Source organism: Solanum verrucosum, unplaced genomic scaffold, assembly GCF_900185275.1.
Source record: "Solanum verrucosum unplaced genomic scaffold, falcon-dt-bn FXZP01000181.1, whole genome shotgun sequence".
NCBI classification, from domain to species: Eukaryota; Viridiplantae; Streptophyta; class Magnoliopsida; order Solanales; family Solanaceae; genus Solanum; species Solanum verrucosum.
This window is the reverse complement of record NW_026020407.1, coordinates 1,101,199-1,124,858: the sequence shown is the minus strand read 5'-3', so window position 1 is coordinate 1,124,858 and position 23,660 is coordinate 1,101,199. Positions and strand designations below refer to the sequence as shown.

Sequence of the window (23,660 nt, the reverse complement as noted above, 5' to 3'; positions counted from 1 at the left end):
AATTTGATCCGAGTTTTGATAAGTTGATATACCAAATTAAATATTGAGTGTATTATATTATATGAAAACTATTAGGATTGCAGTGTTTGGAGAAATTATGACTTAACCCTAGACTTGAAATTCAGAAAATATGAGATTTGACCTATTGGTTGGAATCAAGATTTAGAAACTTTATTATAAATTCGAGTGAGTTTTGGGTCTAAGCTAGACATATAGCAATATGAATGTTGTTAGTTTCGAAATCCTATCGTGGTCATTTATTTGAATAGATTGCTTTGAGTTGGAAGTTCAACGAAAAGGGAAGGCTCAAGTCCCGGAGTGAATTTTTGATTGAATGATGCAAGTGGATTTCTAAACCCTTGTTAAGTGTATGAGATTCGCGTATTTCCTTGTAATATGTGTTTGGGGGTAATGAGACTTGTGATGGGTTAACTTGTCTACATTGATTGATTCTAATGATGAAAAAGGGGTAATAAAAGACAATGCGATTAATGTTTGTGTGTGATGTGTTGAGAATGATTTGAAAGGCTTGTTGAATCATTGTTGATGTTGTATCATGATTGTGTTGTCGTGAATTGTGCAATGTTATGAAAATGGTCATCTCCTCATTATTTGTGTGAACATGTCATTTGCATTGTTTTGAGACATGATTGTGACAAGTGTTATGTGAATTGAGAAAAAAAAAGAAATTAAAGAGGATATACCATTTCGAGGGCCGTATCGCGCGCCACGATTAATACTATATTTCGAGGGACGTGTCGCGCGCCACGACAAATACTATATTTTGAGGGACGTATCGCGCGCTGCGATGATTACTATTATCGAGGGTCGTATCACACGCCGCGATGGCTGCATGGACATATATGTCCCCCATGAGTCTCGAACTGCGAGACAACCGGTGTGTATCACTAGGTCAGACATGCATCACTATACTTGACATTGTATTCATTGCATTGCACATATTTATCATTAGTGAACTTGATATTGTGTTTTGCTGATCTTGTGAGTGCCTTTCTATGAAACTTTGATTGATGAATATTGAGGTTGTTGTTGAGGATATGTACTTGTTAGAGTGTTGTTGTTGAGCTGTGTGCTATGTGAATTATGAACTGTTAGGTTGGGCTGGTTTTATGCAGGTTGTAGTTGTGGAGGTTGTGATTACTGAATTGAGCTTGTTGTTGAGAATATGTGATTGTTAGAATGTTGTTGTTGAGATATGTGCTTGTAAATTGTGAACTGTTAGGTTTGGCTGGTTTTATGCAGGTTGTAGTTGTGGAGGTTCGGTTGGGGTGTAAGGAGTACCCGTATTCTATCCCCTTAGCTTGTGTTTAGAGGTTTGCTTGTTGAGTACCGTGTGGTTTGGTACTCACCCCTTGCGTCTACATTTTTGTAGGTTACTAGCCCGGACATTTGTGATATTTTCTCTTCTCCTTGTCTGAGGCTTCTTATGGAGGTTTGTGAGGTTAATGCTTGTCATTTCAACGGACCTTCTTACTCCTATTTATGATCTTGTTATATTCTAGAAACAATGTCATTTGAGACTTGTGTTTTTCTTTTGAAGCAATTGTAATACTTTAGAGGCTTGTACAGGTGACAACCATATTTTGGAGGTATTTTTGAGTTTATTATAAAATTTCCGCATTTTATTGTAATGGTTGAGTTTTAGGCTGACTTGTCTTGGTGGATAAGAGTAGTGCCATCACGTCCATTTTTGGATCGTGACATAGAGGGAATTTAGGATTAGATGGGTTTCATAGTTTAGGTTAATTATTTAAAATTAAATACATATAAAAATTATAATAGTAAAAATATTAATTAACTTTTTTTGAATTAATAAAAATATAAGAAAAGCTAAATATCTAATCTAAAAATATAATTAAGAAACATTTTCTTATTTATTAAATCTAAATTAAAAGAAAACATATATTTTATGTAAATTTTCTTTTCTCTCTAACAAATTGAAAATAAACCTAGCCTTAAACACAACTCTATATTTTTGTAGTTTTCAAATATTATAAAATAAACTTACTAAAATAAGATAAAAGTCAAAATAACTAATTTAAATATGAAAGAAATATTGAAACACTAAAGATGGTATAAAACATCAAATTCGGTAAAAAAATCACGTGTCTACAATGCTCAACCTTGACTTGTTAATTCAGAAATTTAGCAACAAAATCTGAGATACACCTCTTCATACCACTCCACCAATAGACTTCTCTCAAATTGTGGTACATTTTTATAGATCCTGGATGGATTGAATATTTGGAACTATGGGCTTCTGTCATGATCCTACCTTGGAGATCATCCACCTTTGAAACACACAAGCTACCTTGATACCTCAACACATCATCTCCCCCTTTTCAAAATCCATCACCTTCTGCTTATGAACATTTGCCTTCAACTCAAGTAAGATTGAGTCTCTATCTTGCTTCTCCTTCACTTGCATCACCAAGGATAATTTAGCCACATTCATTACAACAACTCCACCATTTCTAGAGTCTACCAAATTACGTACTTCCAAACGTGCAATTCTGAGTACTTACATTGCCAACTCTTTATTTCCTTCCTCCACAAGAGCAGTACTCCAATAGATAACCTGCTAAGGGCATTAGAAACAACATTAACCTTACCTGGGTCATAGAGAATACTTATTTCATAATCTTTAGTAACTCTAGCCACCTCCTCTACCTAAGATTGAACTCCTTTTGGCCGAAAACATACTGAAAGCTCTAGTGATCAGTGAACACATCCACATGAATGTCATAGAGATACTAACACCATATCTTAAAAGCTAACACCAATGCCGCCAACTTGAGATCGTGACACAGATAATTTCTATCGTGGTTTTGAAACTTTCTGGAAGCATAAACTACATGTTTACCATTCTATATCAGTACACAACTAAGACCCACTCTGGGCGCATCACAATAAATGACAAAACCTTTGTACATTGCGGTAGGATCAATACTGTAGCAGTAGTCGATCGAGTTTTCAATTCCTAAAAGTTTTTCTCACAAACCTTAGACCATTGAAACTTACCCTTCTTCTAGGTCAACTTAGTCTTTGGGGATGAGATAGATGAGAACCCCTCAACGAACTATCTGCAGTAACCCACCAAATTCAAGAAACTCCTTATGTAAGTTGGGGTTGTGGGTCTGAGCCAATTCTGCACTACTTCAGTTTTTTGAGTGTCAACTAGAATACCCTTGTCACACACAATGTGGCCTAAGAATGTGTAATGACACAAAGAACACTCTAGACGTGACATGACATGACATATAAGACCCCGAGAGACCTTACTTTTTGCCGCTAACAAATTTTATTAGATGGATTTTTGTTGGTTGTTGATCGGAAAGGAAAAGACATGAAGGAGCCTTGTGGATTGAGGGAAGTTGCCTCATCTTTCATTTGAAGCTAAAATAGCAAATTAACACATACTACATTACATGGGATTTTGTCATACTATACATAGTACTCTATTATCTTTTGACTTCTCATGAAAAATGTGCTTTTATGAATCAATAAAATTAATAATGTGATGTTCTTCTCTAATTTTATATCAATATAAAGTTTTTTTTTATATAAAAAATGGCCCATGTTCATGGGTATTTAAAATACAATAAATGTTAAAAAGAGAGAGTTTAAAATAAAAATGCAATAAAATAATAACATAAAATCAGAATGAAACAAAAATATCCTGTGTGAAAGATAAACCAAAAGAAGGGAAGAAAGATTATTTTTTCCTTACATATAATGTTATATAAATTATAATTTAGAATTTATTTTAATCAATTAAATCTTAGCCATTAAATTTTATTTATGTCATCTATTAATAATCTAAACAAGAATTTGAGAAAAATAAAAATAATAGAATTTTGATTTAAACCAGAACCCAAAGGTACAAGGTTACACCTCATGTCACCCTACTTATTTTAAAAAAAAATATTGTTTGACTAAAGATGATGTTGTAACTAAATTAATAAATTTCCTTTTTAGCAATTTACTTACCTTTGAGTATTGTTAATTGGTTATGAACTTATGATTAATGAAAATATTATTTTTTGATATGCAAACTTAGTGGACATTAAGAGAATTGCCCTAGTCAAAATTCACGTAATCTTAGTCAATAATTCAACAATTATTTTTCCAAATATAATTAATAATTAGTTGACCAAATTAAATGTATCTCTGAGAAACGACTATATAAATCACTCTCCCTCTTCTCTTTTCACTCACTGAGTCTTCTCAAAATACAAAACATTCTTTTAGTTTTTTTCAAATGGCAAAGAAAAAAAATGATGATGTGACGGCGACGGTGACAGCGGTGGTTGTACCACCAAACGAGGTGCGGTATAAAGGTGTAAGAAAGAGGCCATGGGGGACATATGGAGCTGAGATTACAAACCCCATCCAGAAGGTACGTGTCTGGCTTGGTATTTTCAAAACAGCGGAAGAAGCTGCAAGGGCCTTTGATACAGGGGCAAAGATGTATCACTGCCCTAATGCCAAACTTAATTTCCCACAGACAAATGAGGATAACCTCGAAAATGCTAATAATTTAGAAACTTAATCATGTCTTCTTCAATGTATCATTTTTTAGTGTTTTGTTTTTCTACATAGAATTATGATTCGGTGAATTTTTATGGTCCAACTTTTCGAGATTGTAGTTTGTCTTTCGGTTTCATCTTAAAGTAGCAATCTCTTATTTATGTTTATTGAAATTTAGATCTTCAAAATGAAATAATAGTGGATTGATATTGGAATAGTCATATAGTTAACTAGACAAACAACTATTAAAGTCACCACGAAAATAACGAATTAAATATCTCATAAGATCAGTCATTTTGGAAATTTATCTAGCAAATTCATTGAACTTTGTTTTGTATCAATAAAATCATTTAACTTTGACTATTGTATCAATAAAATCACTAAACTATAAATCTAATATGACAAATAAAATATTTGTTTTATGCCATATGATTATAAATTTCACAAATAAATAAAAATAATATAAAAAACTTATTAAGGAGTTTTAATGGACAAAAAATATTATATATTTTAATTCATATGGTAAGAAATTAACAGATGAAAATTGTTTTATATTTAAAACGAGGAGTTTTTCTACCCTGTTCACGTTAATGGTGAAACTAACGCACTTAAAAACTTAAAATTTGCAACAATTTCAACTTATACTATCAATAATTCCTCTGATTAATCACCAATCTACAACAATTGGTCCGTTTTTTCTCTTTCAGAAAATCACCTATTATGATATATATATATATAGAGAGAGAGAGAGTAAGTTTTAAATATATATTAATATTATAATATTTATTTTACTAATATAGTTTTTCGTAAAAAATATTTAATTTTCTTAAAAAATTATTTATTTATTTATGGGGTCTATAGTTATATATGGCATAAAAAGATATTTTATTTTACTAGGTTAGATTTTCTTTTAACGTAAATTTAGTTGAGTGATTTTATTGTTAAAAAAGCCTAAGTTAAATGATTTTATTGATATAAAACAAAGTTTTAGTGACTTTGTTAGATAAATTTTTAAGTTGAGTGACCTTTTGACCACAAAAAAAATACTAAAAAAACTATATTACTCAAAATGAAGTCTGTAATGAAAAAAATGTCTGCAATGAGATCTTCTTCATGAACTTATATTTCTCCTTCTTGATGTTTGGACTTTGAAAATTCAACAATCTTAGTTTGCAACTTTTCAATTAATTATAAGAATCATTTTGCAACTGAAATAAATAAATAAGAAAGAAGGTGACACCATCTAGTAGAACAAACGGAATGGAAATAACTCCTCAAGACGGAATTTGGAAATGCAAAATACATAGTCTACTTGTGCATAGTCAAGATATTCTATTATTAAAAAATATTACTAGTAATTTGACAAAACCTGTATTTTTTTTTACAAAACCTTTTTAAGTTTTAGCCTATCAAATACAAAATGCAAATGAAACTCAATATTTGTAAATGGATTAGTGTGTCACCAAGAAAAATCTTTAAAACTTTATTTTGGATCTCTTTATTTTATTGGCTTGAGTAAACATTTTAAAAACAAGAAGGAAAAAATTATATATATTTTTTCCTTTATTTGACGAGGGTGGGTGGGGTGTGGTCTGTTGGAAAAATAGAAAAAAATACATAATAAAACATGCAATTTTATAATGTCAATCATGTATTAAGAAATAAAATAAAATAAAATATGAATATATCATTCACACCTATCAGAATAAAATATAAAAATATTGCTTAACTAAGAGTGTATTTAGTTCAAGGAATGAACTTTTTTGTTTGTTTTGGAAAAAAAGTAAATTTAAAAAATTACAGGTAGCCTAACGAATAATAAACTAGGAATGAGATTTATTATTTCTACTATTTTTTTTTAAGAAGAATCAATTTTTTTTTTCATTTCCAAGCAACTTATATCTTCAATGTATTTTACTAAAATAACTCAAAAGCCGTGTAAATTAATTACTAGACCAAATGTATCCCCTGAGAAACGACTATATAAATCAGTCTTCATCATCCTTTTTCATTCACTGAGTCTTCTTTGTAAATAAAATATTCCTTCCATATTTTCATACTAAATTTCTTCAATATTTTCAAATGACAGAGAGAGGAACTTGCATTGTAGTTGTAGTGACATCGACTGTCACCCCAAATGAGGTTCCATGTAGGGGTGTGAGGAAGAGGTCACGGGGGAAGTACAAAGCTTAATTTACAAACCAAAATGTATGTATCTGGCTTGGGAGCTTTGATACACAAGAAGAAGCCACAAGGGCTTATGATAAGGCTACGAGAATGTATCATGGTGCTAAAGCCAAACTTAATTTCCCGATGTCAAATGAGGATAACCTAGAAAATGGCATTGTAGCTATAGTGACAATAGTTGTAACCCCAACTGAGATTATATTAAGGATGTTAGGAAAATGCCATGGGGTAAGTACAAAGCTGATATTACAAATCAGAAAGTATGTGTCTGGCTCGGGACCTTTGACAGAAAAGAAGAAGCTGCAACAACTTATGTTAAGGCGACGAGGATGTATCGCGGCCTTAAAGCCAAAATCAATTTCCCAGAATTAAATGAGGATAACCTAGAAAATGAAGAGCTCAATCTTGAACACCCTTGATTTATTAGGGAGAAAATGAAACTATATGGCACATCAAGTATTGATTGCAGTTATTAGAAGCAACAATTTAATTTTCATTTTTTTTATTTTTAGAAGAACAAAAATAATAGGAAACTTAATTATTTCTTTTTCGTAATTGTATATATAATTTTTTTTTTCATTATAGAATTCAGTTGAATGAATTTTTAGTTGGTTTCATTGTTTATTTTCCATGTTAATTCACTTTAGGTGCTCATCTTCTATTGTAGATTTCTTTTAATTTGTATAATCTTGATTCTTTAGAAGTAACTTCAAGATGATAATGTCATAGCTAGTGTGCATCTTAGACCCATTTTTTATATCCCTTTGTATTTGTTTGTGTGCATTTTATTGGAATATGATTGTTTTTAATTTGGGAGTAAATTTTGAGTTGTATTCAGATTCATATTGTCACTCCTCGAGTCTACACCCTAGACGTGGCCGACACGGGAGAACCAATGTTGGTCCCCAAGCTAACCCTTGGGCTGACTCATTAATCAGTGGAAGACTTATGTCATTCCCCGAGCCTACACCATGGGCGGGACTGGCACTCGAGAACCATTGCTGGTCCCAAGCGAACCCTTGGCCTGACTTACTTACTCAGCGAAAGACTTTACTCAAGATAAATGTACTTTAAAAGAATAACTCAAATGCTCAATAATTAACTTAGAATGTAACAAATAACATTCACTGCCAAAGTGGCAACTCAAGTCTCAACTTAACTGAAAAGGGAAAGTAAAGACTCATGAACTAACATCAACTAACTCTGTCTATGAAGCCTCTAAACAACTGAAATGGACGTCTGGACAATACCCACGATGTCCTAATGAACTACAGTACTGAAAGCAATAAAAAGGATCCTCCGGAAAGCTAGGAGGCTCACCAGCTGATTCTGAGTGCTCAACTAGATTAACGATGCGCTGTATGCTGACCCTGGTTACCTGCGTCTGCATCATAAAACAATGCAGGCCAACTGGCATCAGTATATTGAATGTATGAGTATGCGAGTTAGAATGCTAAACATAACATAGGCTTGAAAAGAATATGAAAGAAACACTTACCTTGGCTTTACTCAACTCATGAATAACTTAACTCAAATATAAAGCAATAAAACACATGCAATATATAAGAAGCTTTTTAAAATAGTAGAAAGCAACCCAGTTCGTTAAATAAATGCAATGACAAACTCAACTTTGCTCATATAATAAAGTAATATAATTTCTGTGGGAGTTTTCTCTGACTGACAACCACCTCTATGAGCCTAAGTGGTGATACAACGTCTTGCCCACGCTGCTAGAACTATCATATACTTTGCCATCATATAGAACTCTTAACTAAGTGGATCCAATAGTCTGTGCTAAAAATCACTTAAGTATTTATATATAAAGTATGATCATTTACTACGCATGATGTCTACATGGTTTATGGAGACATGAGTTATCTGAAATCAAACTAGTCCCCATATCGCTGCTCTATACTACTCCCAAAATACTTAGCTCATATTTTTAAAAACATAACTTCTTTCTTTGGTTTGAGATAATTATTCAAAACTTAGCTTAAAAGCTCTCTTGGATTCGATGTTCCCCTTTTTGCTCAAATGTGAAAACATTTACTCTTTAACTGAAAACTAGCTCAAAGGCTCTTTTGGAAATCAAGGTTTCCTTTCTTCTTTAAATGTGAAAACATTTACTCTTAACTGAAAACTAGCTCAAATGCTCTGTTGGAAATCAAGGTTTCCTTTCTTCTTTAAATGTAAAAACATTTTTCTCTGTGAGAATACATAGTCCCGATATACACTTTTGAAGAAATGAACTTCAAACTTTACTCTTTACTCAACTCAAAACTCAAGTCTTAAAACAAAGTTAAAACATTTATAAAAGACTTTTGGAAGACTCTATGAACTTCTCTTGACTTGGCTCTTAACTTCTCTTGACTTGACTCTTAACTTTCCTTGAATTGAATTATGGATTCAAGGATTGTGATATGTGATAGAAAAGATTTCATGATGTTTATGAGTGTTTTTAGATAGTTAATCAAGAGAAAAGATCAGGAAATCACTGTCTCGAAGCAAGTCTGCGATGCAGAGATGCACTTAAATATTTGATCGTGAAATTTATTTTTGAAACAGAGGAGTCCGCGACCTCTCCGCGACATGGAGAGAAACTTTTCACACAGAAGGAACAGGTCCGCGTCGTGGACCTGGTACCTGTTGCTTGTCCGATTTTCTTCCTTGTTTTCTAACCCCAATTCACCTAATTCCGATTCTTTTTATCAATCCCTCTATAGATTCAAATACCCAGTATATGCACACAAGATTCTAACTTGAACAACTCAAGGAAACAAAGGCCAATTTCAAGAACACCATTCAAGATTCATCAACTTTCAACTTTCAACTTTCTAGAATGAATTTCGTTGAAATAAACATGTTTGGCGCGTGGGAGAACGAACCCAACGCTATAAAAGTCTCACATACCTCTTTAGGAATCAACCCTTGTCGAAATCCACAAGCTAAACCTTCAAGAACAACGAACTTTGCTCTTTCTCCTCTTTTCTCCTCTTGAGTTCTTTCTCCAAAAACCCTAGTGTAAATTTCCAATTGTCTAAACTGAACCAATTTAGTTTAGATCCCAACTTAATTGCCAAAAACAAAATTAATTAATTGGATGGTGAAAATACCATAATGCCCTTCTAAAATCCGGATTGGACTTTCCTTATTTGAACAACCCAACTTCCAATGAGAATAACTCACTCATACAAACTTGAAATCGTGCAAACTCAGCAACGTTGAAAAGGTTATTCCAAGATCTTTCCTATGATATCTGGAAACACACCTAACTCGTCCTGAGCTAGGAGTTATCATCGTTTGAAGTTGACCAAAAACTCAAACTTTACTTAACTTAAACAATTTTCCAGATTTTTATTATTTCCAAAAATCACTCTTTATAATTCTAGCTCTTTCTAGTTCTTTCAATTTTGCGAGATGTTACAACTTACTGAAGAATATAGGAACTCAATTACTGCATTAACTGATAAGGTGTCAATAGAAGTCTGAAAGTATATAATTAAACATAAAAGATTTATTTCAAGTCTCAAAACATCACAAAGGAAGATAGGGAAAAGACTCCTCAAAACTTTTGTCTATGAAGCCTCTAAAATACTATGATGGAAGTCAGGACAAGACCCACAACATCCTAAATAAACTGAAATCTAAATGTGATGCCCTCCGAAAAGCAAGGAGGCTCACCAAAGCTAGCTAGAATGCGACTAGATCAATAGTGCATCAGTTGATGATCCTAAATACCTATATCTACATCATCAAATGATGCAACTCAAATGGCGTTAGTACATAAATGTACAAACATGTAAGGGGAACACTGAAACATAACATATAACTTGAACTAATAGAAAGGAAGACATACTCACCTCGTCTCAACTCAACTCAACTCAGCTCAAGAATACTCAACGCAACTCCACCCTGTATAGATGCAACAATAAAAGATGCAAGATATATAAAGCTTTTAAAACTATGTATAACAACTAAATGTACATAAAAATACAATAATAGACTCTTTACACTTATTTAGGAGATTCTCTAACCGACAACAATCACTATGAGCAACGTGATAATGCATAGTCTCACCCACGATGCCAGATCTGTCATATACCTTGCCGGAGTATAGGACATCCTCAACTAAGTGGATCCACTAAGCTATGATTAAAAGCAATAAGGGATCATCTAAAAAGTATGATCCTTTACCCATATTAGCATACATGATTTATGAGAATTTTGAGTTGTATGAACTCATCCCCATATCGGTGCTCAGTACTACTTCCAACAATATATATAACTCATGCTCATATGTTTAAAAACATAAATCCTTCTCAATTTGGGATAACTACTCAATAGGTTCTCTTAGAAGAGACAAAACTTAAAACTCTTCATGAACTCGTTTAGAATCAAGGTTTCCTCTCATTTTAAATGTAAAAATATATACACTTAGGAATACTTAGTTTGCTTATAATTATTTTGAATAATGAAACTCAACTTTCCTCATCATATTCATTTACTCAAGTCTGGAAACAAGCTATAAATAATTGAAGAAGACTTCTCAAAAGGACTCAAAAGGACTTTCTCGAACTTTACTCTTACTATTTACTTTGAATTTGAAATGTTAATTCAAGAGTTATGATTAGCACATGTAGGATCTCTCAATGATTAATGAAGACTTAGATAAGTAGTAATAAGAAGAGGGCAAAGAAACGATTCAAACGAACGCATATGGGTTGAAAGACGGAGGTGGAAGGGGCCGAACGCCCTGGCGCAATAGTGGCACACCCCGCCATCCCTCTGATGCTACGGCGGGGGGGGGGGGGGGCAGCCTATTTGGAAAATGTTTTGACAATTTCTTCTTCTCTATTTTTGGTCCTAATTCACCTAGAATCGATTAATTTCTTTCAAACTCCCGTAGATTCATAAACCCAACATAATTCTTGGAAAACCCACTCAAATCACATCATGAACAACACTCAAACGCAAGACCCTCACCTTAAGAACTCAACAAAACTCCATTGTTAAAGAATGAAGCACAAAACCTAAAAAATTTCTCAAGAATTCATATCAATCAACCTGAAGAATGAATACATTGATAAAAATCACACGCTCCGGAGATAGTTGCGGAGATGAGGAGCAGGATGAGTGTTTTTGTTGTTGGGTTGTCCCGTCTGTCAAGCAAAGATGGAAAGGCAACCATGCTTATTGGGGACATTGATATAGCAAGGTTCATGGTCAATGTGCAGCAGGTTAAGGAAGAGAAACTGAAGGATAGAGAGGAGTCTAGTAACAAGAAAGAGAAGATAGGGAATGAGTCCGGGCTGTAGAGAAATAATGTGAACCTGTCTTCTTTCTAACAAAAGCAAAATGGACCTGGTCTATCATCTGCTAGTGCACTTGCACCTAGAAACAAAGGTGAATATAATGGTCAGAATTCACAGAACTTCAGAGCTAGACCTGCACAATCTTAGGGTAGTGTGGCACAAGGAGGTAACTGGGATCCTTCATGTGCTAAGTGTGGTAGAACTCACCCAGTTAAGTGTCGCGATGGCTCCAAAAGTTGTTTCAAGTGTGGACAATAGGGTCACTTCATGAAAGAGTGCCCTAAGAACCGACATGAAAATGGGAATTAGGGCAATAAAGCCTAATCTTCATCAGTTGCTCCACCAGACAGGGCTGCACCTAGAGGAGCTACTTCCATTACTGACGGAGGGGCAAACTGCCTTTATGCGATCACTAGTCGTCAAGATCAAGAGAACTCTCCAGATGTTGTCACTAGTATGATCAAAGTTTTTACTCTTGATGTTTAAGCTTTGCTATACTCAAGAGCAAGTTTATCTTTTGTAACCCCTTATGTAGCAAATAATTTTGATGTTCTTCATGAGAAACTTTGTGAAACCTTTTGTGTTTCTACACCTGTTAGGGGAGTCTATTCTAGTTGAGCGAGTATATCGTGATTGTGTCATTTCCATTAATCACAAGAGTACCATGGCTGATTTAGTTGAGGTACACAGGGTAGATTCTGATGTCGTTTCAAGTTTCAGTTTCCAAATGAGCTAGTCTTAGAGTGGAAAAGTAGTTCAGCAGTGCCTAAGGGTCATTTTATTTCGTACCTTAAGGCAAGAAAGTTAGTTTCCAAGGGGTGTGTCTATCGCTTAGTCCGAGATAATGAATCTAGTGCTGAGATACCTCCTATTCAGTTAATATCAATAGTAAAAGAGTTTCTGGAAGTCTTTCTAGATGATCTTTCTGTAGTCCCTCCTAAGAGAGAAATAAACTTCGGTATAGACATTCTTCCAAACACTCGTCCCATATCTATCCCTCCATTAAGAATGGCACTAGGAGAGTTGAAAGAGCTAAAAGAGCAGTTGAAATATCTCCTAGAAAAAGGCTTCATTTGACTAACTGTCTCATCTTGGGGCGCTCCAATCTTATTTGTGAGGAAGAAGGATGGTTCCCTTAGGATTTGTATAGATTAGCGTCAGTTGAACAAGGTTACCATCAATAATAAGTATCCTCCTTCGAGAATTGAGGATATTTTCGATCAGCTTCAGGGTACTACTTGTTTCTTTATGATAAACCTCAGATCAGGCAACCATCAATTAAGAGTAAGGGAATGTGATATTCCAAAGACAACATTCAGAACTCGTTATGGTCATTATGAGTTCTTTGTTATGTCCTTTCGTTTGACCAATGCACCTGCAACATTCATGGACCTTATGAATAGTGTATTCAAGCCTTATTTAGATATGTTTGTTATCGTGTTCATTGATGACATACTAATCTATTCAAGGAATGAGGAAGATCATGCTAGCCATCTCAAAATAGTTCTCCAGACTCTTAAAGGATAGAGAGTTATGTGCTAAGTTCTCAAAATGTGAGTTTTGGCTCGAATCTGTGGCATTCTTAGGCCAAATTGTGTCTGGAGAAGGAATTAAAGTTGATACTTAGATTATGGAGACAGTGCAGAATTGGCCTAGACCCACATCTCCAACTGATATTAGAAGTTTCTTATGGTTGGCTGGCTATTATAGAAGGTTCGTATAGGGGTTCCCATCTATTTCATCCCCTTTGACCAAGTTAACTCAGAAAACAGTGAAATTTCAATAGTATGAAGCTTGTGAGAAAATCTTTCAGGAATTGAAAAAGAGGTTAACTACTGCCCAAGTATTGACCTTACCAGAAGGTACTCAAGGTTTTGTCGTATATTGTGATGCGTCTAGAGTGGGTTTGGGTTGTGTGTTAATGTAGAATGGAAAGGTTATTGTTTATGCCTCTTGACAGTTGAAAGTTCATGAGAAGAACTACCCAACCCATGATCTAGAGTAGGCTGCCGTAGTATTTTCTTTCAAAATATGGCGCCATTATCTTTATGGTGTTCATGTAGATGTGTTCACCGATCACAAGAGCCTTTAGTATGTGTTTACTCAGAAAGAGCTTAATCTCAGACAAAGAAGGTGGTTATAATTACTCAAGGATTATGACATGAGTATTCTTTACCACCTAGGTAAGGCTAATATTGTAGTTGATGCCTTGAGCAGGTTGTCTATGGGTAGTACCCCCATTTTTAGGAAGATAAGAAATAGCTAGCGAGAGATGTGCATAGACTTACACGATTGGGAGTTCGACTAATGGATTCCACAGAAAGAGAAGTAGTGGTGATGAATGGGGCAGAATCATCATTAGTATCTGAAGTTAAAGAGAAGCAAGACCAAGATCTTATTTTGCTTTAATTGAAGGCAAATGTTCATAAGCAATAGTAATGGCTTCTGAACAAGGGGGAGATGGTGTATTGAGGTATCAATGTAGATTGTGTGTACCAAGGGTGAATGAAGTCCAAGAGATGATTATGGAGGAAGCTCATTGCTCTAGATATTCTATCCATCCAGGTTCCACAAATATGTATCGCGATTTGAGAGAAGTCTATTGGTGGAGTAGTATGAAGAAGGGCATTGCATAGTTTGTTGCTAAGTGTCCGAATTGTCAACAAGTTAAAGTAGAGAATCAAATTCCCGATGGTTTGGCTCAAAATATAGAACTTCCGAAATGGAAGTGGGAGATGATCAATATGGACTTCATCACTGGTTTACTAAGGTCTCACAGATAGCATGATTCAATTTGGGTGATTGTTGATAGAATGACCAAATCAGCCCACGTTTTGCCGGTAAAGACTACCCATTCAACAGAAGATTATGATAAGTTGTATATTCAAGAGGTGGTAAGACTTCATGGGTTTCCGGTCTCCATTATTTCAGACAGAGGTGCGCAATTTACTGCACAGTTTTGGAAATCATTCCAAAAAGGCTTGGGTTCTTAGGTGAACTTAAGTACTACCTTTAATCCTCAGACAGATGGGCAAGCAAAGCGCACTATTCAGACCTTAGAGGATATGTTAAGGGCTTGTGTGATTGATTTCAAAGGTAATTGGGATGATCACCTACCTCTTATTAAATTTGCTTACAACAATAGTTACCACTCTAGCATCCAAATGGCTCCTTATGAGGCTCTTTATGGAAGAAGATGCAGATTTCCTATTGGGTGGTTTGAAGTTGGTGATACTGAGTTGATAGGACCAGACTTAGTTCATCAAGTTATGGAGAAGGTGAAAGTCATTCAAGAGAGGTTGAAAACGACGCAGAGTCGTCAGAAATCCTACACAGATGTTAGGAGAAGGGAGTTAGAGTTTAAAGTAGATTATTGGGTATACTTGAAAGTTTAACCCATGAAGGGTGTTATGAGATTTGGTAAGAAGGGGAAGGTTAGTCCCCGATATATTGACCCTTACAGAATATCTAAAAGAGTTGGTAATGTAGCTTATGAGTTGGAGCTACCACAAGAGTTAGCCGCGGTTCATCCGGTATTTCATATCTCCATGTTGAAGAAGTGCATGGACGATCCTTCGTTGATTATACCAACTGAAGATATTGGGATCGAGGATAACTTATCTTATGAGGAGATTCATGTTCAAATTCTAGATCGCCAAGTTCGCAAGTTCAGAACAAAAGAGGTAGCATCAGCCAAAGTTCTTTGGAGGAACCAATTTGTTGAGGAAGCTACTTTGGAAGCTGAGGAAGATATGAAGAAGAGATATCCACATCTCTTTGAACCTGGAGAAATTCCAGATTAAGGTACTAATTCTCTTCTTAGTACTCCATAATTTATATACTTGATGTGTTAGATTTGCTTGATGGGAGTTTGAACTGAATGATTGATGTTACACCCTTAGCCTAGTAAGAGTAATCTCATTCGAGGACGAATGTTTCCAAGGGGGAGATATTGTAACACCTCGCCTTTTGAAAGAACTAAACAGAGTTAGAATTGGAAATAGTCATTTTAGAAAAGAATGAAAATCTGGAAATTTGTTAAGTTTGAGTTTTTGGTCAACTTCAAATGACCATAACGTCTAGATCAAGATGAGTTAGGTGTTCTTCCAGATACCGTAGGAAATATATTGGAATTATCTTTCTAGCGCCTTGAGTTTGTGTGATTTCGAGTTTGTATGAGTGAGATATGCCCATTTGAAGTTGGGCTGTTCAAAAAAGGAAAGTCTAAACCAGATTATGGAATGGTAATCTAGTCTTTTCCTTACCCAATTATTTTAATTCATTTTTAGGAGTTTATTTGGGGTCTAATCAGAATTATATCAGTTTAGAAAATTGGAAGTTCACTCTAAGGCTTGGAGAAAAGAGAAAAGAGGAGAAAGGAGAAGAAAGTTCAAGATTCGTTGAATTCTTAGAGTTCTCCAAAAGTCTTTTACAAACTTTTTAACATTGTTTTAAGACTTAAGATTTGAGTTGACTAAAGAATAAGAGTAAAAGTTCATTTCTTCAAAGATTATACGGGAACTAAGTATTCCCCAAGAGTTGAAATGTTTTCACATTTGAGTAAGAAAGGAAACACCGATTTCCAAGAGAACTTTTAAGCTAAGTTTTGAGTAATTATCTCAAACCAAAGAAAGAGTTTTGTTTTAAAAACATATGAGCTAAGTACATTTTGGGATTAGTATTGAGCACCGATATGGGGACGCGAGTTTATAATAACAAAAGTCTCCATAAACCGTGTAGCCATCATGGGTAGATATGATCATACTTTTTAGATGAGTACTTAGTGATTTTTAGCATAGAATAGTGGATCCAATTAGTTAAGGAGTTATATATGACAAAAAAGTATAGGACAGTTCTGGCAGCATTGGGAAGACGTTGTATCACCACTTAGGCTCATAGTGGTGGTTGTCGGTTAGAGAAACTCCCACAGTGTTATATTACTTTATTATATGAGTAAGTTGAGTTGTTAATGCATTTCTTTGACAAATTGTGTCGCTTCTTATTGTTTTAAAATCTTTCTGTATATTGCATGTTTATTGTTGCTTTATATTGAGTTAGGTTATTCATGAGTTGAGCAAAGCCAAAGTAATTGTTCCTTTCAGATTCTTTTCAAGCTTACATTATGTTTTAGTATTCCCCTCGCATACTCGTACATTCAATGTACTGACGCCATTTGGCCTGCATCATTGTTATGACCAGGATCATCATCCAGCGCCTCGTTTATTCAGTTGAGCACTCAGAGTCGGTTGGTGAGCCTCCTTGCTATCCGGAGGACTCATTTTTATGATTTATTTTAGTCCTCTAGTTGTTAGGATGATCCGGGGGTTTGTACTGACATCCCTCTTTGCTTTTGAGGGGTCATAGACAGTCAGACAGTTAGTTATGAGTCCTTTAGCTTTGTATTTCAGATGTTTTGCTATGAGACTTGTGTAGCCATTTTGGCTAGTTTGAATGTTTTCTTTCAAGACATTCTAAATTATTTCATAAGTTCCTTATTTAAGGTATTTTTGATGTTTAAATCTTCTGCTGAGTAAGTAAGCCAGACCAAGGGTTCGCTTGGGGCCAGCAATGGTTCTCGAGTGCCAGTCCTACCCAGGGTGTAGGCTCGGGGCGTGATATTATGAATCAATAAAACGAATAATGTGATATTCTTCTTTAATTTATATCAATATGAAGCATGTTTTTTAATATATAATGGCCATGTCCATGGGTATTTAAAATTCAATAAATGTTAAAAAGGGAAACTTTAAAATAAAAATGCAATAAAATAATAACATAAAATGAGAATGAAACAAAAATATCCTGTGTGAAATATAAACAAAAAGAAGGAAGAGAGATTATTTTTTCCTTACATATAATGTTATATAAATTATAATTTAGGATTCATTTTAATCAATTAAATCTTAGCCATTAAATTTAATTTATGTCATCTGTTAATAATCTAAACAAGAATTTGAGAAAAATAAAAATAATAGAACTTTGATTTAAAGCAGGACCCAAAGGTACACGGTTACACCACATGTCGCCCTACTTATTTTTAAAAAAATATTGTTTGACTAAAGATGATGTTGTAACTAAATTAATAAATTTCCTTTTTAGCAATTTACTTACCTTTGAGTATTTTTTAATTGGGTATGAACTTATGATTAATGAAAATATTAATTTTTGATATCCAAACATAGTGGACATTAAGAGAATTTCCCTTGTCAAAATTCATATAATCTTAGTCAACAATTCAACACTTATTTTTCAAAATATAATTAATAATTAGTTGACCAAATTAAATGTATCTTTGAGAAATGGCTATATAAACCACTCTCTCCCTTGTCTTTTAACTCATAGAGTCTTCTCTATATACAAAACATTCTTTTAGTTTTTTCAAATGGCAAAGAAAAAAAATGACGATGTGACGGCGACGGCGGTGGTTGTACCACCAAATGAGGTGCGGTATAAAGGTGTGAGAAAGAGGCCATGGGGGACATATGGAGCTGAGATTACAAACCCCATCGAGAAGGTACAAGTATGGCTTGGTACTTTCAAAACAACGGAAGAAGTTGCAAGGGCCTTTGATACGACGACAAGGATGTATCACGGCCCTAAAGCCAAACTTAATTTCCCGCCGACAAATGAGGATAACCTCGAAAATGCTAATAATATAGAAACTTAATTATGTCTTCTTCGATGCATCATTTTTCAGTGTTTTGTTTTTCTACCTAGAATTATGATTCGGTGAATTTTTATGGTCCCACTTTTCGAGATTGTAATTTGTCTTTCAGTTTGATCTTAAAGTAGCAAACTCTTATTTATGCCTATTGAATTTTAGATCTTCCAAACGAATTAATAGTAGATTGATATTGGAATAGTCATATAGTTAACTAGACAAACAACTATTAAAGTCACCACGAAAATAACGAAATAAATATCTCATAAGATCACTCAATTTTGGAAATTTATCTAGCAAAGTCATTGAGCTTTGTTTTGTTTCAATAAAATCACTTAACTTTGGCTATTGTATCAATAAAATCACTAAACTAAATTTTACATTAAAAAATCTAATATGACATAAAATATTTGTTTTATGACATATGATTATAAATTTCACAAATAAATAAAAATAATATAAAAAACTTATTAAGGAGTTTTAACGACAAAAAATATTATATATTTTAATTCATATGGTAAGAAATTAACAGATGAAAATTGTTTTATATTTTAAAGGAAGAGTTTTTCGACCCTGTTCACGTTATTGGTGAAACTAACGCAATTAAAAACTGAAAATTTGCAACAATTTCAACTGATAATATCAATAATTCCCCTGATTAATCACCAATCTACAACAATTGGTCCGTTTTTTTTAATTCAGAAAATCACCTATTATGATATATATATATATATATATATATATAATATTTATAATACTGATATAGTTTTTTCGTAAAAGATATTTTAATTTTCTTAAAATTTTATTTATTTATGGGGTCTATAGTTATATATGGCATAAAAGATATTTTAATTATTAGGTTAGATTTTCGTTTAACGTAAATTTAGATGAGTGATTTTATTTATTAAAAAGCCTAAGTTGAATAATTTTATCTATATAAAACAAAGTTTGACGACTTTGTTAGATAAGTTTTTAAGTCGAGTGACCTTTTGATATATTAACTTCGAGACTATATAACTATAGTATCACCTCTTTTAACCACAAAAAAAAAAAAAACTAAAAAAACTATAGTACTCACAATGAAGTATGCAATGAAATAAATGTCTGCAATGAGATCTTCTTCATGAACTTATATTTCTCCTTCTTGATGTCTGGCCTTTGAAAATTCAACAATCTTAGTTTGCAACTTTCCTATTAATTATAAGAATCATTTTGCAACTGAAACAAATAAGTAAGAAAGAAGGTGACACCATAGTCTACTTGTGCATAGTCAAGATATTCTATTAGTAAAAAAATATTACTAGTAATTTGACAAAACCTTTATTTTTTTTTGTATAAAACCTTACTAAGTTTTAACCTATCAAATAGAAAAAGCAAATGGAACTCAATATTTGTAAATGGATTAGTGTTTCAACAAAAAAAATCTTTAAAACTTTATTTTGGATCTCCTTATTTTATTGGCTAGAGTAAGCATTTTAAAAACAAGAAGGAAAAAATTATATATATTTTTTCTTTTATTTGACGAGGGTGGGTGGGGTGTGGTCTGTTGGAAAAATAGAAAAGAATACTTAATAAAACATGCAATATTATAATGTCAATCATGTATTAAGAAATAAAATAAAATAAAATATGAATATATCATTCACACATATCAGAATAAAATATAAAAATATTGCTTAACTAAAAATGTATTTAGTTCAAGGAATGATCTTTTCTGTTTGTTTTGGAAAAAATGTAAATTTTAAAAATTACAGGTAGCCTAACGAATAATAAACTAGGAATGAGATTTATTATTTCTACTATTTTTTTTAGAAGAGTCAATTTTTTTTTTCATTTTCAAGCAACTTATATCTTCAATGTATTTTACTAAACAAACTCAAAATTCATGTAAATTAATTACTAGACCAAATGTATCTCCTGAGAAACGACTATATAAATCAGTCTTCATCATCCTCTTTCACTCACTGAGTCTTCTTTGTATATAAAATATTCCTTCCATATTTTCATATTAAATTTCTTCTATATTTTTAGATGACAGAGAGAGGAACTTGCATTGAAGTAGTAGAGACAGCTACTGTCACCCCAAATGAGGTTCCATATAGGGGTGTGAGGAAGAGGTCACGGGGGAAGTACAAAGCTAAATTTACAAACCACAATGCTTGTGTCTGGCTTGGGAACTTTGATACACAAGAAGAATCCGCAAGGGCTTATGATAAAGCTACGAGAATGTGTTACGGTGCTAAAGCCAAACTTAATTTCCCGATGTAAAATGAGGATAGCCTAGAAAATGGCATTGTAGCTATAGTGACAATAGTTGTAACTACAACTGAGATTCGATATAGGGGTGTTAGGAAAATGCCATGGGGTAAGTACAAAGTTAATATTGCAAATCAGATAGTACGTGTCTGGCTTGGGACCATTGACAGAACAGAAGAAGATGCAACAAATTATGTTAAGGCGACAAGGATGTATCGCGACCTTAAAGCCAAATTCAATTTTCCAAAATCAAATGAGGATAACCTAGAAAATGAGGAGCTCAATCTTGAACTCACCCTTGCTTTATCAACGAGAAAATGAAACTATATGGCACATCAAGTATTGATTGCAGTTATTAGAAGCAACAATTTAATTTCCATTTTTATTTTTAGAAGAACAAAAATAACAGGAAACTTAATTATTTCTTGTTCTGCATTGTATATATAATTTTTTTTCCATTATAGAATTCAGTTGAATGCATTTTTATTTGGTTGCATTGTTTATTTCCCATGTTAATTCACTTTATGTGCTCATCTTCTATTATATATTTCTTTTAATTTGTATAGTCTTGATTCTTTAGAAGTAACTTCAAGATGATAATGTCATAGCTAGTGTGCATCTTGACCTATTTTTTACATTCCTTTGTATTTGTTGGTGTGCATTTTAATGGTATGTGATTGTTTTTAATTTGGGAGTAAATTTTGAATTGTATTCAGATTCATATTGTCACTCCCCGAGTCTACACCCTAGACGTGGCCGACACGGGAGAACCAATGTTGGTCCCCAAGCTAACCCTTGGGCTGACTCATTAATCTGTGGAAGACTTATGTCATGCCCCGAGCCTACACCTTAGGCGGGACTGGCATTCGAGAACCATTGTTGGCCCCAAGCGAACCCTAGGCCTAACTTACTTACTTAGCGGAAGACCTTACTCAAGATAAATATAATTTTAAAGAATAACTGAGTTGCTCAATAAATAACTAAGAATGTAACAAATAACATTCACTGCCAAAGTGGTAACTCAATTCTCAACTTAGATAAAAAGGGAAAGTAAAGATTCATGAACTAACATCAACTAACTCTGTCTATGAAGCCTCTAAACAACTGAGATGGACGTCAGGACAATACCCACGACATCCTAATGAACTACAATACTGAAAGCAATAAAAAGGATCCTCCGGAAAGCTAGGAGGCTCACCAACTGACTCTGAGTGCTCAACTGGATCAACGATGCGCTGGATGCTGACTTTGGTTACCTGCGTTTGCATAATAAAACGTTGCAGGCCAACTGACATCAGAATATTGAATGTACGAGTATGAAAGTTAGAATGCTAAACATAACATAGGCTTGAAAAGAATATGAAATAAACACTTACCTTGGCTTTACTCAACTAATGAATAACTTAATTCAATATAAAGCAATAAAACACATGCAATATATAAGAAATATTTTTAAAATAGTAGAAAGCAACTCAGTTCGTTAAAGAAATGCAATGACAACTCAACTTTACTCATATAATAAAGTAATATAATTTCTCTGTGATTTTCTCTAACCGACAACCACCACTATGAGCCTAAGTGGTGATACAACGTCTTGCCCACGCTGCCAGAACTGTCATATGCTTTGCCATCATATAGAACGCTTAACTAAGTGGATCCACTAGTCTATGCTAAAGAGCACTTAAGTATTCCTCTAAAAAGTATGATCCTTTACTACCCATGATGTCTACACAGTTTATGGAGAGGTGAGTTATCTGAACTCAAACTCGTCCCCATATCGCTGCTCTATACTACTCCCAAAATACTTTGCTCATATGTTTATAAACATAACTTCTTTCTTTGGTTTGAGATAATTACTCAAAACTTAGCTTAAAATCTCTCTTGGTATCGATGTTCCCTTTCTTGCTCAAATGTGAAAACATTTACTCTTTAACTGAAAACTAGCTCAAAGGCTCTTTTGGATCAAGGTTTCCTTTCTTCTTTAAATGTGAAAACATTTTACTCTTTGGGAATACATAGTCCCGATATACACTTTTGAAGAAATGAACTTCAAACTTTACTCTTTAGTCAACTCAAAACTCAAGTCTTAAAACAAAGTTAAAACATTTATAAAAGACTTTTGGAAGACTCTATGAACTTCTCTTGACTTGGCTCTTAACTTTTCTTGACTTGACTCTTAACTTTTGTTGAATTGAATTATGGATTCAAGGATTGTGATTTGTGATAGAAAAGATTTCATGATGTTTTTGAGTGTTTTTAGATAGTTAATCATGAGAAAAGATCAAGAAATCATTGTCTGGAAGCAAGTCCGCAATGCGGAGATGCACTCAAATATTTGATCGTGAAATTTATTTTTGAAACAGAGGAGTCCGCGATCTCTCCGCAACGCGGAGAGAAACTTTTCACACAGAAGGAACAGGTTCACGTCGCGGACCTGGTACCTGTTCCTTGTCCGATTTTTCTTCCTCGTTTTCTAACCCCAATTCACCTAATTCAGATTCTTTTTATCAATCCCTCTTTAGATTCAAATACCCAGTTTATGTACACAAGATCCTAACTCAAACAAGTCAAGGAAACAACATTATAACCTCAAGGAACTCCTTAATCTCAACTCAACTCAAGAAGGAAGGTCAATTTCAAGAACACCATTCAAGATTTATGAACTTTCAACTTTCAACTTTCTAGAATGAATT

The 23,660-nt window shown here is 33.7% G+C and overlaps 1 protein-coding gene across 2 annotated transcripts in view; it reads right to left on the bottom strand.

Annotated features, from left to right (window-relative positions):
- Positions 1-23,660, bottom strand: part of LOC125840524 (uncharacterized) — a 246,636-nt gene that overhangs the window by 189,453 nt on the left and 33,523 nt on the right. The window contains exon 1 of one of the 2 annotated variants that reach the window (XM_049519497.1): positions 23,424-23,433. The exons of the other annotated variant lie outside the window; for it this stretch is intronic. The gene's annotated coding sequence lies outside the window, so the exon portion shown is untranslated. Of the gene's footprint in view, positions 1-23,423; positions 23,434-23,660 lie in introns of those variants that run through there. 2 annotated transcript variants of the gene reach the window in all.